Source organism: Schistocerca serialis, unplaced genomic scaffold (assembly GCF_023864345.2).
Source record: "Schistocerca serialis cubense isolate TAMUIC-IGC-003099 unplaced genomic scaffold, iqSchSeri2.2 HiC_scaffold_1352, whole genome shotgun sequence".
Taxonomy (NCBI): Eukaryota; Metazoa; Arthropoda; class Insecta; order Orthoptera; family Acrididae; genus Schistocerca; species Schistocerca serialis.
The window spans coordinates 1,924,764-1,940,094 of NW_026047572.1; positions in this window are offsets into that span (position 1 = coordinate 1,924,764).

Sequence of the window (15,331 nt, forward strand, 5' to 3'; positions counted from 1 at the left end):
TAAATCAGACAACGGTAACATGCACAGGTGGTGGCGTATCGCTCTGCAGGACTGACCACAGTACGATTTAAAGGGAGGAAAGATTCAAAGAAGGGGTAGCAGCTGGCTGCAGTAACTATGACTCTCTTAAGGTAGCCAAATGCCTCGTCACTCGGCGAGATTTATTTGAAAACTCGAGGAAATCGTCGTTGAAGTAAATCAGACAACGGTAACATGCACAGGTTGTGGCGTATCGCTCTGCAGGACTGACCACAGTACGATTTAAAGGGAGGAAAGATTCAAAGAAGGGGGAGCAGCTGCCTGCAGTAACTATGACGCTCTTAAGGTAGCCAAATGAGTCGTCACTCGGCGAAATTTATTTGAAAACGCGAGGAAATCGTCGTTGAAGTAAATCAGACAACGGTAACATGCACAGGTGGTGGCGTATCGCTCTGCAGGACTGACCACAGTACGATTTAAAGGGAGGAAAGATTCAAAGAAGGGGGAGCAGCTGCCTGCAGTAACTATGACGCTCTTAAGGTAGCCAAATGCCTCGTCACTCGGCGAAATTTATTTGAAAACGCGAGGAAATCGTCGTTGAAGTAAATCAGACAACGGTAACATGCACAGGTGGTGGCGTATCGCTCTGCAGGACTGACCACAGTACGATTTAAAGGGAGGAAAGATTCAAAGAAGGGGGAGCAGCTGGCTGCAGTAACTATGACTCTCTTAAGGTAGCCAAATGCCTCGTCACTCGGCGAGATTTATTTGAAAACTCGAGGAAATCGTCGTTGAAGTAAATCAGACAACGGTAACATGCACAGGTTGTGGCGTATCGCTCTGCAGGACTGACCACAGTACGATTTAAAGGGAGGAAAGATTCAAAGAAGGGGGAGCAGCTGCCTGCAGTAACTATGACGCTCTTAAGGTAGCCAAATGCCTCGTCACTCGGCGAAATTTATTTGAAAACGCGAGGAAATCGTCGTTGAAGTAAATCAGACAACGGTAACATGCACAGGTGGTGGCGTATCGCTCTGCAGGACTGACCACAGTACGATTTAAAGGGAGGAAAGATTCAAAGAAGGGGTAGCAGCTGGCTGCAGTAACTATGACTCTCTTAAGGTAGCCAAATGCCTCGTCACTCGGCGAGATTTATTTGAAAACTCGAGGAAATCGTCGTTGAAGTAAATCAGACAACGGTAACATGCACAGGTTGTGGCGTATCGCTCTGCAGGACTGACCACAGTACGATTTAAAGGGAGGAAAGATTCAAAGAAGGGGGAGCAGCTGCCTGCAGTAACTATGACGCTCTTAAGGTAGCCAAATGAGTCGTCACTCGGCGAAATTTATTTGAAAACGCGAGGAAATCGTCGTTGAAGTAAATCAGACAACGGTAACATGCACAGGTGGTGGCGTATCGCTCTGCAGGACTGACCACAGTACGATTTAAAGGGAGGAAAGATTCAAAGAAGGGGGAGCAGCTGCCTGCAGTAACTATGACGCTCTTAAGGTAGCCAAATGCCTCGTCACTCGGCGAAATTTATTTGAAAACGCGAGGAAATCGTCGTTGAAGTAAATCAGACAACGGTAACATGCACAGGTGGTGGCGTATCGCTCTGCAGGACTGACCACAGTACGATTTAAAGGGAGGAAAGATTCAAAGAAGGGGGAGCAGCTGGCTGCAGTAACTATGACTCTCTTAAGGTAGCCAAATGCCTCGTCACTCGGCGAGATTTATTTGAAAACTCGAGGAAATCGTCGTTGAAGTAAATCAGACAACGGTAACATGCACAGGTTGTGGCGTATCGCTCTGCAGGACTGACCACAGTACGATTTAAAGGGAGGAAAGATTCAAAGAAGGGGGAGCAGCTGGCTGCAGTGACTATGACTCTCTTAAGGTAGCCAAATGCCTCGTCACCCGGCGAAATTTATTTGAAAACTCGAGGAAATCGTTGTTGTGGTAACTCAGACAACGGTAACATGGACAGGTGGTGGCGTATCGCTTCTGCAGGACTGACCACAGTACGATTTAAAGGGAGGAAAGATTCAAAGAAGGGGGAGCAGCTGCCTGCAGTAACTATGACTCTCTTAAGGTAGCCAAATGCCTCGTCACTCGGCGAAATTTATTTTAAAACTCGAGGAAATCGTTGTTAAAGCAACTCAGACAACGGTAACATGGACAGGTGGTGGCGTATTGCTTCTGCAGGACTGACCACAGTACGATTTAAAGGGAGGAAGGATTCAATGAAGGGGGAGCAGCTGGCTGCAGTAACTATGACGCTTATAAGGTAGCCAAATGCCTCGTCATCCGGCGAGGTACATTTGCTAACTCGAGAGACTCGTAGTGGGAGTAACAGAGACGACGTTAACGTGGACATATAGTGGCACATCGGTTCTGTAGGACAGCCATAGCAAGAATGATAGAGAGAATGGGCTTAGAAAAGTGGGAGCAGCAGGCAGGGGTACTATGACTCCCTTAAGGTAGCCAAATGCCTCGTCACCATGTAAATTTTTTTTTGAAAACTCGAGGATATTTTCGTTAAGGTAGCTCAGACAACGTTAAGGTTTACATGTAGTGGCATATTGCTCCTGCAGGACTGACCACAGTAATAATTAAAGAGTGGAAAGAAAGAAAGTTGGTCGAGCAGCTGGCAGCAGCAACTATGACTCTCTTAAGGCAGCCAAATGCCTCGTCACTCGGCGAAATTTATTTGAAAACGCGAGGAAATCGTCGTTGAAGTAAATCAGACAACGGTAACATGCACAGGTGGTGGCGTATCGCTCTGCAGGACTGACCACAGTACGATTTAAAGGGAGGAAAGATTCAAAGAAGGGGGAGCAGCTGGCTGCAGTAACTATGACTCTCTTAAGGTAGCCAAATGCCTCGTCACTCGGCGAGATTTATTTGAAAACTCGAGGAAATCGTCGTTGAAGTAAATCAGACAACGGTAACATGCACAGGTTGTGGCGTATCGCTCTGCAGGACTGACCACAGTACGATTTAAAGGGAGGAAAGATTCAAAGAAGGGGGAGCAGCTGCCTGCAGTAACTATGACGCTCTTAAGGTAGCCAAATGCCTCGTCACTCGGCGAAATTTATTTGAAAACGCGAGGAAATCGTCGTTGAAGTAAATCAGACAACGGTAACATGCACAGGTGGTGGCGTATCGCTCTGCAGGACTGACCACAGTACGATTTAAAGGGAGGAAAGATTCAAAGAAGGGGGAGCAGCTGGCTGCAGTAACTATGACTCTCTTAAGGTAGCCAAATGCCTCGTCACTCGGCGAGATTTATTTGAAAACTCGAGGAAATCGTCGTTGAAGTAAATCAGACAACGGTAACATGCACAGGTTGTGGCGTATCGCTCTGCAGGACTGACCACAGTACGATTTAAAGGGAGGAAAGATTCAAAGAAGGGGGAGCAGCTGCCTGCAGTAACTATGACGCTCTTAAGGTAGCCAAATGCCTCGTCACTCGGCGAAATTTATTTGAAAACGCGAGGAAATCGTCGTTGAAGTAAATCAGACAACGGTAACATGCACAGGTGGTGGCGTATCGCTCTGCAGGACTGACCACAGTACGATTTGAAGGGAGGAAAGATTCAAAGAAGGGGGAGCAGCTGCCTGCAGTAACTATGACGCTCTTAAGGTAGCCAAATGCCTCGTCACTCGGCGAAATTTATTTGAAAACGCGAGGAAATCGTCGTTGAAGTAAATCAGACAACGGTAACATGCACAGGTGGTGGCGTATCGCTCTGCAGGACTGACCACAGTACGATTTAAAGGGAGGAAAGATTCAAAGAAGGGGGAGCAGCTGGCTGCAGTAACTATGACTCTCTTAAGGTAGCCAAATGCCTCGTCACTCGGCGAGATTTATTTGAAAACTCGAGGAAATCGTCGTTGAAGTAAATCAGACAACGGTAACATGCACAGGTTGTGGCGTATCGCTCTGCAGGACTGACCACAGTACGATTTAAAGGGAGGAAAGATTCAAAGAAGGGGGAGCAGCTGGCTGCAGTGACTATGACTCTCTTAAGGTAGCCAAATGCCTCGTCACCCGGCGAAATTTATTTGAAAACTCGAGGAAATCGTTGTTGTGGTAACTCAGACAACGGTAACATGGACAGGTGGTGGCGTATCGCTTCTGCAGGACTGACCACAGTACGATTTAAAGGGAGGAAAGATTCAAAGAAGGGGGAGCAGCTGCCTGCAGTAACTATGACTCTCTTAAGGTAGCCAAATGCCTCGTCACTTGGCGAAATTTATTTTAAAACTCGAGGAAATCGTTGTTAAAGTAACTCAGACAACGGTAACATGGACAGGTGGTGGCGTATTGCTTCTGCAGGACTGACCACAGTACGATTTAAAGGGAGGAAGGATTCAATGAAGGGGGAGCAGCTGGCTGCAGTAACTATGACGCTTATAAGGTAGCCAAATGCCTCGTCATCCGGCGAGGTACATTTGCTAACTCAAGAGACTCGTAGTGGGAGTAACAGAGACGACGTTAACGTGGACATATAGTGGCACATCGGTTCTGTAGGACAGCCATAGCAAGAATGATAGAGAGAATGGGCTTAGAAAAGTGGGAGCAGCAGGCAGGGGTACTATGACTCCCTTAAGGTAGCCAAATGCCTCGTCACCATGTAAATTTTTTTTTGAAAACTCGAGGATATTTTCGTTAAGGTAGCTCAGACAACGTTAAGGTTTACATGTAGTGGCATATTGCTCCTGCAGGACTGACCACAGTAATAATTAAAGAGTGGAAAGAAAGAAAGTTGGTCGAGCAGCTGGCAGCAGCAACTATGACTCTCTTAAGGCAGCCAAATGCCTCGTCACTCGGCGAAATTTATTTGAAAACTCGAGGAAATCGTCGTTGAAGTAACTCAGACAACGGTAACATGGACTGGTGGTGGCGTATCGCTTCTGCAGGACTGACCACAGTACGATTTAAAGGGAGGAAAGATTCAAAGAAGGGGGAGCAGCTGCCTGCAGTAACTGTGACGCTCTTAAGGTAGCCAAATGCCTCGTCACTCGGCGAAATTTATTTGAAAACGCGAGGAAATCGTCGTTGAAGTAAATCAGACAACGGTAACATGCACAGGTGGTGGCGTATCGCTCTGCAGGACTGACCACAGTACGATTTAAAGGGAGGAAAGATTCAAAGAAGGGGGAGCAGCTGCCTGCAGTAACTATGACGCTCTTAAGGTAGCCAAATGCCTCGTCACTCGGCGAAATTTATTTGAAAACGCGAGGAAATCGTCGTTGAAGTAAATCAGACAACGGTAACATGCACAGGTGGTGGCGTATCGCTCTGCAGGACTGACCACAGTACGATTTAAAGGGAGGAAAGATTCAAAGAAGGGGGAGCAGCTGGCTGCAGTAACTATGACTCTCTTAAGGTAGCCAAATGCCTCGTCACTCGGCGAGATTTATTTGAAAACTCGAGGAAATCGTCGTTGAAGTAAATCAGACAACGGTAACATGCACAGGTTGTGGCGTATCGCTCTGCAGGACTGACCACAGTACGATTTAAAGGGAGGAAAGATTCGAAGAAGGGGGAGCAGCTGCCTGCAGTAACTATGACGCTCTTAAGGTAGCCAAATGCCTCGTCACTCGGTGAAATTTATTTGAAAACGCGAGGAAATCGTCGTTGAAGTAAATCAGACAACGGTAACATGCACAGGTGGTGGCGTATCGCTCTGCAGGACTGACCACAGTACGATTTAAAGGGAGGAAAGATTCAAAGAAGGGGGAGCAGCTGGCTGCAGTAACTATGACTCTCTTAAGGTAGCCAAATGCCTCGTCACTCGGCGAGATTTATTTGAAAACTCGAGGAAATCGTCGTTGAAGTAAATCAGACAACGGTAACATGCACAGGTTGTGGCGTATCGCTCTGCAGGACTGACCACAGTACGATTTAAAGGGAGGAAAGATTCAAAGAAGGGGGAGCAGCTGCCTGCAGTAACTATGACGCTCTTAAGGTAGCCAAATGCCTCGTCACTCGGCGAAATTTATTTGAAAACGCGAGGAAATCGTCGTTGAAGTAAATCAGACAACGGTAACATGCACAGGTGGTGGCGTATCGCTCTGCAGGACTGACCACAGTACGATTTAAAGGGAGGAAAGATTCAAAGAAGGGGAGCAGCTGCCTGCAGTAACTATGACGCTCTTAAGGTAGCCAAATGCCTCGTCACTCGGCGAAATTTATTTGAAAACGCGAGGAAATCGTCGTTGAAGTAAATCAGACAACGGTAACATGCACAGGTGGTGGCGTATCGCTCTGCAGGACTGACCACAGTACGATTTAAAGGGAGGAAAGATTCAAAGAAGGGGGAGCAGCTGGCTGCAGTAACTATGACTCTCTTAAGGTAGCCAAATGCCTCGTCACTCGGCGAGATTTATTTGAAAACTCGAGGAAATCGTCGTTGAAGTAAATCAGACAACGGTAACATGCACAGGTTGTGGCGTATCGCTCTGCAGGACTGACCACAGTACGATTTAAAGGGAGGAAAGATTCAAAGAAGGGGGAGCAGCTGGCTGCAGTGACTATGACTCTCTTAAGGTAGCCAAATGCCTCGTCACCCGGCGAAATTTATTTGAAAACTCGAGGAAATCGTTGTTGTGGTAACTCAGACAACGGTAACATGGACAGGTGGTGGCGTATCGCTTCTGCAGGACTGACCACAGTACGATTTAAAGGGAGGAAAGATTCAAAGAAGGGGGAGCAGCTGCCTGCAGTAACTATGACTCTCTTAAGGTAGCCAAATGCCTCGTCACTCGGCGAAATTTATTTTAAAACTCGAGGAAATCGTTGTTAAAGTAACTCAGACAACGGTAACATGGACAGGTGGTGGCGTATTGCTTCTGCAGGACTGACCACAGTACGATTTAAAGGGAGGAAGGATTCAATGAAGGGGGAGCAGCTGGCTGCAGTAACTATGACGCTTATAAGGTAGCCAAATGCCTCGTCATCCGGCGAGGTACATTTGCTAACTCAAGAGACTCGTAGTGGGAGTAACAGAGACGACGTTAACGTGGACATATAGTGGCACATCGGTTCTGTAGGACAGCCATAGCAAGAATGATAGAGAGAATGGGCTTAGAAAAGTGGGAGCAGCAGGCAGGGGTACTATGACTCCCTTAAGGTAGCCAAATGCCTCGTCACCATGGAAATTTTTTTTTGAAAACTCGAGGATATTTTCGTTAAGGTAGCTCAGACAACGTTAAGGTTTACATGTAGTGGCATATTGCTCCTGCAGGACTGACCACAGTAATAATTAAAGAGTGGAAAGAAAGAAAGTTGGTCGAGCAGCTGGCAGCAGCAACTATGACTCTCTTAAGGCAGCCAAATGCCTCGTCACTCGGCGAAATTTATTTGAAAACTCGAGGAAATCGTCGTTGAAGTAACTCAGACAACGGTAACATGGACTGGTGGTGGCGTATCGCTTCTGCAGGACTGACCACAGTACGATTTAAAGGGAGGAAAGATTCAAAGAAGGGGGAGCAGCTGCCTGCAGTAACTATGACGCTCTTAAGGTAGCCAAATGCCTCGTCACTCGGCGAAATTTATTTGAAAACGCGAGGAAATCGTCGTTGAAGTAAATCAGACAACGGTAACATGCACAGGTGGTGGCGTATCGCTCTGCAGGACTGACCACAGTACGATTTAAAGGGAGGAAAGATTCAAAGAAGGGGGAGCAGCTGCCTGCAGTAACTATGACGCTCTTAAGGTAGCCAAATGCCTCGTCACTCGGCGAAATTTATTTGAAAACGCGAGGAAATCGTCGTTGAAGTAAATCAGACAACGGTAACATGCACAGGTGGTGGCGTATCGCTCTGCAGGACTGACCACAGTACGATTTAAAGGGAGGAAAGATTCAAAGAAGGGGGAGCAGCTGGCTGCAGTAACTATGACTCTCTTAAGGTAGCCAAATGCCTCGTCACTCGGCGAGATTTATTTGAAAACTCGAGGAAATCGTCGTTGAAGTAAATCAGACAACGGTAACATGCACAGGTTGTGGCGTATCGCTCTGCAGGACTGACCACAGTACGATTTAAAGGGAGGAAAGATTCGAAGAAGGGGGAGCAGCTGCCTGCAGTAACTATGACGCTCTTAAGGTAGCCAAATGCCTCGTCACTCGGCGAAATTTATTTGAAAACGCGAGGAAATCGTCGTTGAAGTAAATCAGACAACGGTAACATGCACAGGTGGTGGCGTATCGCTCTGCAGGACTGACCACAGTACGATTTAAAGGGAGGAAAGATTCAAAGAAGGGGGAGCAGCTGGCTGCAGTAACTATGACTCTCTTAAGGTAGCCAAATGCCTCGTCACTCGGCGAGATTTATTTGAAAACTCGAGGAAATCGTCGTTGAAGTAAATCAGACAACGGTAACATGCACAGGTTGTGGCGTATCGCTCTGCAGGACTGACCACAGTACGATTTAAAGGGAGGAAAGATTCAAAGAAGGGGGAGCAGCTGCCTGCAGTAACTATGACGCTCTTAAGGTAGCCAAATGCCTCGTCACTCGGCGAAATTTATTTGAAAACGCGAGGAAATCGTCGTTGAAGTAAATCAGACAACGGTAACATGCACAGGTGGTGGCGTATCGCTCTGCAGGACTGACCACAGTACGATTTAAAGGGAGGAAAGATTCAAAGAAGGGGGAGCAGCTGCCTGCAGTAACTATGACGCTCTTAAGGTAGCCAAATGCCTCGTCACTCGGCGAAATTTATTTGAAAACGCGAGGAAATCGTCGTTGAAGTAAATCAGACAACGGTAACATGCACAGGTGGTGGCGTATCGCTCTGCAGGACTGACCACAGTACGATTTAAAGGGAGGAAAGATTCAAAGAAGGGGGAGCAGCTGGCTGCAGTAACTATGACTCTCTTAAGGTAGCCAAATGCCTCGTCACTCGGCGAGATTTATTTGAAAACTCGAGGAAATCGTCGTTGAAGTAAATCAGACAACGGTAACATGCACAGGTTGTGGCGTATCGCTCTGCAGGACTGACCACAGTACGATTTAAAGGGAGGAAAGATTCAAAGAAGGGGGAGCAGCTGGCTGCAGTGACTATGACTCTCTTAAGGTAGCCAAATGCCTCGTCACCCGGCGAAATTTATTTGAAAACTCGAGGAAATCGTTGTTGTGGTAACTCAGACAACGGTACCATGGACAGGTGGTGGCGTATCGCTTCTGCAGGACTGACCACAGTACGATTTAAAGGGAGAAAAGATTCAAAGAAGGGGGAGCAGCCGCCTGCAGTAACTATGACTCTCTTAAGGTAGCCAAATGCCTCGTCACTCGGCGAAATTTATTTTAAAACTCGAGGAAATCGTTGTTAAAGTAACTCAGACAACGGTAACATGGACAGGTGGTGGCGTATTGCTTCTGCAGGACTGACCACAGTACGATTTAAAGGGAGGAAGGATTCAATGAAGGGGGAGCAGCTGGCTGCAGTAACTGTGACGCTTATAAGGTAGCCAAATGCCTCGTCATCCGGCGAGGTACATTTGCTAACTCGAGAGACTCGTAGTGGGAGTAACAGAGACGACGTTAACGTGGACATATAGTGGCACATCGGTTCTGTAGGACAGCCATAGCAAGAATGATAGAGAGAATGGGCTTAGAAAAGTGGGAGCAGCAGGCAGGGGTACTATGACTCCCTTAAGGTAGCCAAATGCCTCGTCACCATGTAAATTTTTTTTTGAAAACTCGAGGATATTTTCGTTAAGGTAGCTCAGACAACGTTAAGGTTTACATGTAGTGGCATATTGCTCCTGCAGGACTGACCACAGTAATAATTAAAGAGTGGAAAGAAAGAAAGTTGGTCGAGCTGCTGGCAGCAGCAACTATGACTCTCTTAAGGCAGCCAAATGCCTCGTCACTCGGCGAAATTTATTTGAAAACTCGAGGAAATCGTCGTTGAAGTAACTCAGACAACGGTAACATGGACAGGTGGTGGCGTATCGCTTCTGCAGGACTGACCACAGTACGATTTAAAGGGAGGAAAGATTCAAAGAAGGGGGAGCAGCTGCCTGCAGTAACTATGACGCTCTTAAGGTAGCCAAATGCCTCGTCACTCGGCTAAATTTATTTGAAAACGCGAGGAAATCGTCGTTGAAGTAAATCAGACAACGGTAACATGCACAGGTGGTGGCGTATCGCTCTGCAGGACTGACCACAGTACGATTTAAAGGGAGGAAAGATTCAAAGAAGGGGGAGCAGCTGGCTGCAGTAACTATGACTCTCTTAAGGTAGCCAAATGCCTCGTCACTCGGCGAGATTTATTTGAAAACTCGAGGAAATCGTCGTTGAAGTAAATCAGACAACGGTAACATGCACAGGTTGTGGCGTATCGCTCTGCAGGACTGACCACAGTACGATTTAAAGGGAGGAAAGATTCAAAGAAGGGGGAGCAGCTGCCTGCAGTAACTATGACGCTCTTAAGGTAGCCAAATGCCTCGTCACTCGGCGAAATTTATTTGAAAACGCGAGGAAATCGTCGTTGAAGTAAATCAGACAACGGTAACATGCACAGGTGGTGGCGTATCGCTCTGCAGGACTGACCACAGTACGATTTAAAGGGAGGAAAGATACAAAGAAGGGGGAGCAGCTGGCTGCAGTAACTATGACTCTCTTAAGGTAGTCAAATGCCTCGTCACTCGGCGAGATTTATTTGAAAACTCGAGGAAATCGTCGTTGAAGTAAATCAGACAACGGTAACATGCACAGGTTGTGGCGTATCGCTCTGCAGGACTGACCACAGTACGATTAAAAGGGAGGAAAGATTCAAAGAAGGGGGAGCAGCTGCCTGCAGTAACTATGACGCTCTTAAGGTAGCCAAATGCCTCGTCACTCGGCGAAATTTATTTGAAAACGCGAGGAAATCGTCGTTGAAGTAAATCAGACAACGGTAACATGCACAGGTGATGGCGTATCGCTCTGCAGGACTGACCACAGTACGATTTAAAGGGAGGAAAGATTCAAAGAAGGGGGAGCAGCTGCCTGCAGTAACTATGACGCTCTTAAGGTAGCCAAATGCCTCGTCACTCGGCGAAATTTATTTGAAAACGCGAGGAAATCGTCGTTGAAGTAAATCAGACAACGGTAACATGCACAGGTGGTGGCGTATCGCTCTGCAGGACTGACCACAGTACGATTTAAAGGGAGGAAAGATTCAAAGAAGGGGGAGCAGCTGGCTGCAGTAACTATGACTCTCTTAAGGTAGCCAAATGCCTCGTCACTCGGCGAGATTTATTTGAAAACTCGAGGAAATCGTCGTTGAAGTAAATCAGACAACGGTAACATGCACAGGTTGTGGCGTATCGCTCTGCAGGACTGACCACAGTACGATTTAAAGGGAGGAAAGATTCAAAGAAGGGGGAGCAGCTGCCTGCAGTAACTATGACGCTCTTAAGGTAGCCAAATGCCTCGTCACTCGGCGAAATTTATTTGAAAACGCGAGGAAATCGTCGTTGAAGTAAATCAGACAACGGTAACATGCACAGGTGGTGGCGTATCGCTCTGCAGGACTGACCACAGTACGATTTAAAGGGAGGAAAGATACAAAGAAGGGGGAGCAGCTGGCTGCAGTAACTATGACTCTCTTAAGGTAGTCAAATGCCTCGTCACTCGGCGAGATTTATTTGAAAACTCGAGGAAATCGTCGTTGAAGTAAATCAGACAACGGTAACATGCACAGGTTGTGGCGTATCGCTCTGCAGGACTGACCACAGTACGATTAAAAGGGAGGAAAGATTCAAAGAAGGGGGAGCAGCTGCCTGCAGTAACTATGACGCTCTTAAGGTAGCCAAATGCCTCGTCACTCGGCGAAATTTATTTGAAAACGCGAGGAAATCGTCGTTGAAGTAAATCAGACAACGGTAACATGCACAGGTGGTGGCGTATCGCTCTGCAGGACTGACCACAGTACGATTTAAAGGGAGGAAAGATTCAAAGAAGGGGGAGCAGCTGCCTGCAGTAACTATGACGCTCTTAAGGTAGCCAAATGCCTCGTCACTCGGCGAAATTTATTTGAAAACGCGAGGAAATCGTCGTTGAAGTAAATCAGACAACGGTAACATGCACAGGTGGTGGCGTATCGCTCTGCAGGACTGACCACAGTACGATTTAAAGGGAGGAAAGATTCAAAGAAGGGGGAGCAGCTGGCTGCAGTAACTATGACTCTCTTAAGGTAGCCAAATGCCTCGTCACTCGGCGAGATTTATTTGAAAACTCGAGGAAATCGTCGTTGAAGTAAATCAGACAACGGTAACATGCACAGGTTGTGGCGTATCGCTCTGCAGGACTGACCACAGTACGATTTAAAGGGAGGAAAGATTCAAAGAAGGGGGAGCAGCTGGCTGCAGTGACTATGACTCTCTTAAGGTAGCCAAATGCCTCGTCACCCGGCGAAATTTATTTGAAAACTCGAGGAAATCGTTGTTGTGGTAACTCAGACAACGGTAACATGGACAGGTGGTGGCGTATCGCTTCTGCAGGACTGACCACAGTATGATTTAAAGGGAGGAAAGATTCAAAGAAGGGGGAGCAGCTGCCTGCAGTAACTATGACTCTCTTAAGGTAGCCAAATGCCTCGTCACTCGGCGAAATTTATTTTAAAACTCGAGGAAATCGTTGTTAAAGTAACTCAGACAACGGTAACATGGACAGGTGGTGGCGTATTGCTTCTGCAGGACTGACCACAGTACGATTTAAAGGGAGGAAGGTTTCAATGAAGGGGGAGCAGCTGGCTGCAGTAACTATGACGCTTATAAGGTAGCCAAATGCCTCGTCATCCGGCGAGGTACATTTGCTAACTCGAGAGATTCGTAGTGGGAGTAACAGAGACGACGTTAACGTGGACATATAGTGGCACATCGGTTCTGTAGGACAGCCATAGCAAGAATGATAGAGAGAATGGGCTTAGAAAAGTGGGAGCAGCAGGCAGGGGTACTATGACTCCCTTAAGGTAGCCAAATGCCTCGTCACCATGTAAATTTTTTTTTGAAAACTCGAGGATATTTTCGTTAAGGTAGCTCAGACAACGTTAAGGTTTACATGTAGTGGCATATTGCTCCTGCAGGACTGACCACAGTAATAATTAAAGAGTGGTAAGAAAGAAAGTTGGTCGAGCAGCTGGCAGCAGCAACTATGACTCTCTTAAGGCAGCCAAATGCCTCGTCACTCGGCGAAATTTATTTGAAAACGCGAGGAAATCGTCGTTGAAGTAAATCAGACAACGGTAACATGCACAGGTGGTGGCGTATCGCTCTGCAGGACTGACCACAGTACGATTTAAAGGGAGGAAAGATTCAAAGAAGGGGGAGCAGCTGCCTGCAGTAACTATGACGCTCTTAAGGTAGCCAAATGCCTCGTCACTCGGCGAAATTTATTTGAAAACGCGAGGAAATCGTCGTTGAAGTAAATCAGACAACGGTAACATGCACAGGTGGTGGCGTATCGCTCTGCATGACTGACCACAGTACGATTTAAAGGGAGGAAAGATTCAAAGAAGGGGGAGCAGCTGGCTGCAGTAACTATGACTCTCATAAGGTAGCCAAATGCCTCGTCACTCGGCGAGATTTATTTGAAAACTCGAGGAAATCGTCGTTGAAGTAAATCAGACAACGGTAACATGCACAGGTTGTGGCCTATCGCTCTGCAGGACTGACCACAGTACGATTTAAAGGGAGGAAAGATTCGAAGAAGGGGGAGCAGCTGCCTGCAGTAACTATGACGCTCTTAAGGTAGCCAAATGCCTCGTCACTCGGCGAAATTTATTTGAAAACGCGAGGAAATCGTCGTTGAAGTAAATCAGACAACGGTAACATGCACAGGTGGTGGCGTATCGCTCTGCAGGACTGACCACAGTACGATTTAAAGGGAGGAAAGATTCAAAGAAGGGGGAGCAGCTGGCTGCAGTAACTATGACTCTCTTAAGGTAGCCAAATGCCTCGTCACTCGGCGAGATTTATTTGAAAACTCGAGGAAATCGTCGTTGAAGTAAATCAGACAACGGTAACATGCACAGGTTGTGGCGTATCGCTCTGCAGGACTGACCACAGTACGATTTAAAGGGAGGAAAGATTCAAAGAAGGGGGAGCAGCTGCCTGCAGTAACTATGACGCTCTTAAGGTAGCCAAATGCCTCGTCACTCGGCGAAATTTATTTGAAAACGCGAGGAAATCGTCGTTGAAGTAAATCAGACAACGGTAACATGCACAGGTGGTGGCGTATCGCTCTGCAGGACTGACCACAGTACGATTTAAAGGGAGGAAAGATTCAAAGAAGGGGGAGCAGCTGCCTGCAGTAACTATGACGCTCTTAAGGTAGCCAAATGCCTCGTCACTCGGCGAGATTTATTTGAAAACTCGAGGAAATCGTCGTTGAAGTAAATCAGACAACGGTAACATGCACAGGTTGTGGCGTATCGCTCTGCAGGACTGACCACAGTACGATTTAAAGGGAGGAAAGATTCAAAGAAGGGGGAGCAGCTGGCTGCAGTGACTATGACTCTCTTAAGGTAGCCAAATGCCTCGTCACCCGGCGAAATTTATTTGAAAACTCGAGGAAATCGTTGTTGTGGTAACTCAGACAACGGTACCATGGACAGGTGGTGGCGTATCGCTTCTGCAGGACTGACCACAGTACGATTTAAAGGGAGAAAAGATTCAAAGAAGGGGGAGCAGCCGCCTGCAGTAACTATGACTCTCTTAAGGTAGCCAAATGCCTCGTCACTCGGCGAAATTTATTTTAAAACTCGAGGAAATCGTTGTTAAAGTAACTCAGACAACGGTAACATGGACAGGTGGTGGCGTATTGCTTCTGCAGGACTGACCACAGTACGATTTAAAGGGAGGAAGGATTCAATGAAGGGGGAGCAGCTGGCTGCAGTAACTGTGACGCTTATAAGGTAGCCAAATGCCTCGTCATCCGGCGAGGTACATTTGCTAACTCGAGAGACTCGTAGTGGGAGTAACAGAGACGACGTTAACGTGGACATATAGTGGCACATCGGTTCTGTAGGACAGCCATAGCAAGAATGATAGAGAGAATGGGCTTAGAAAAGTGGGAGCAGCAGGCAGGGGTACTATGACTCCCTTAAGGTAGCCAAATGCCTCGTCACCATGTAAATTTTTTTTTGAAAACTCGAGGATATTTTCGTTAAGGTAGCTCAGACAACGTTAAGGTTTACATGTAGTGGCATATTGCTCCTGCAGGACTGACCACAGTAATAATTAAAGAGTGGAAAGAAAGAAAGTTGGTCGAGCTGCTGGCAGCAGCAACTATGACTCTCTTAAGGCAGCCAAATGCCTCGTCACTCGGCGAAATTTATTTGAAAACTCGAGG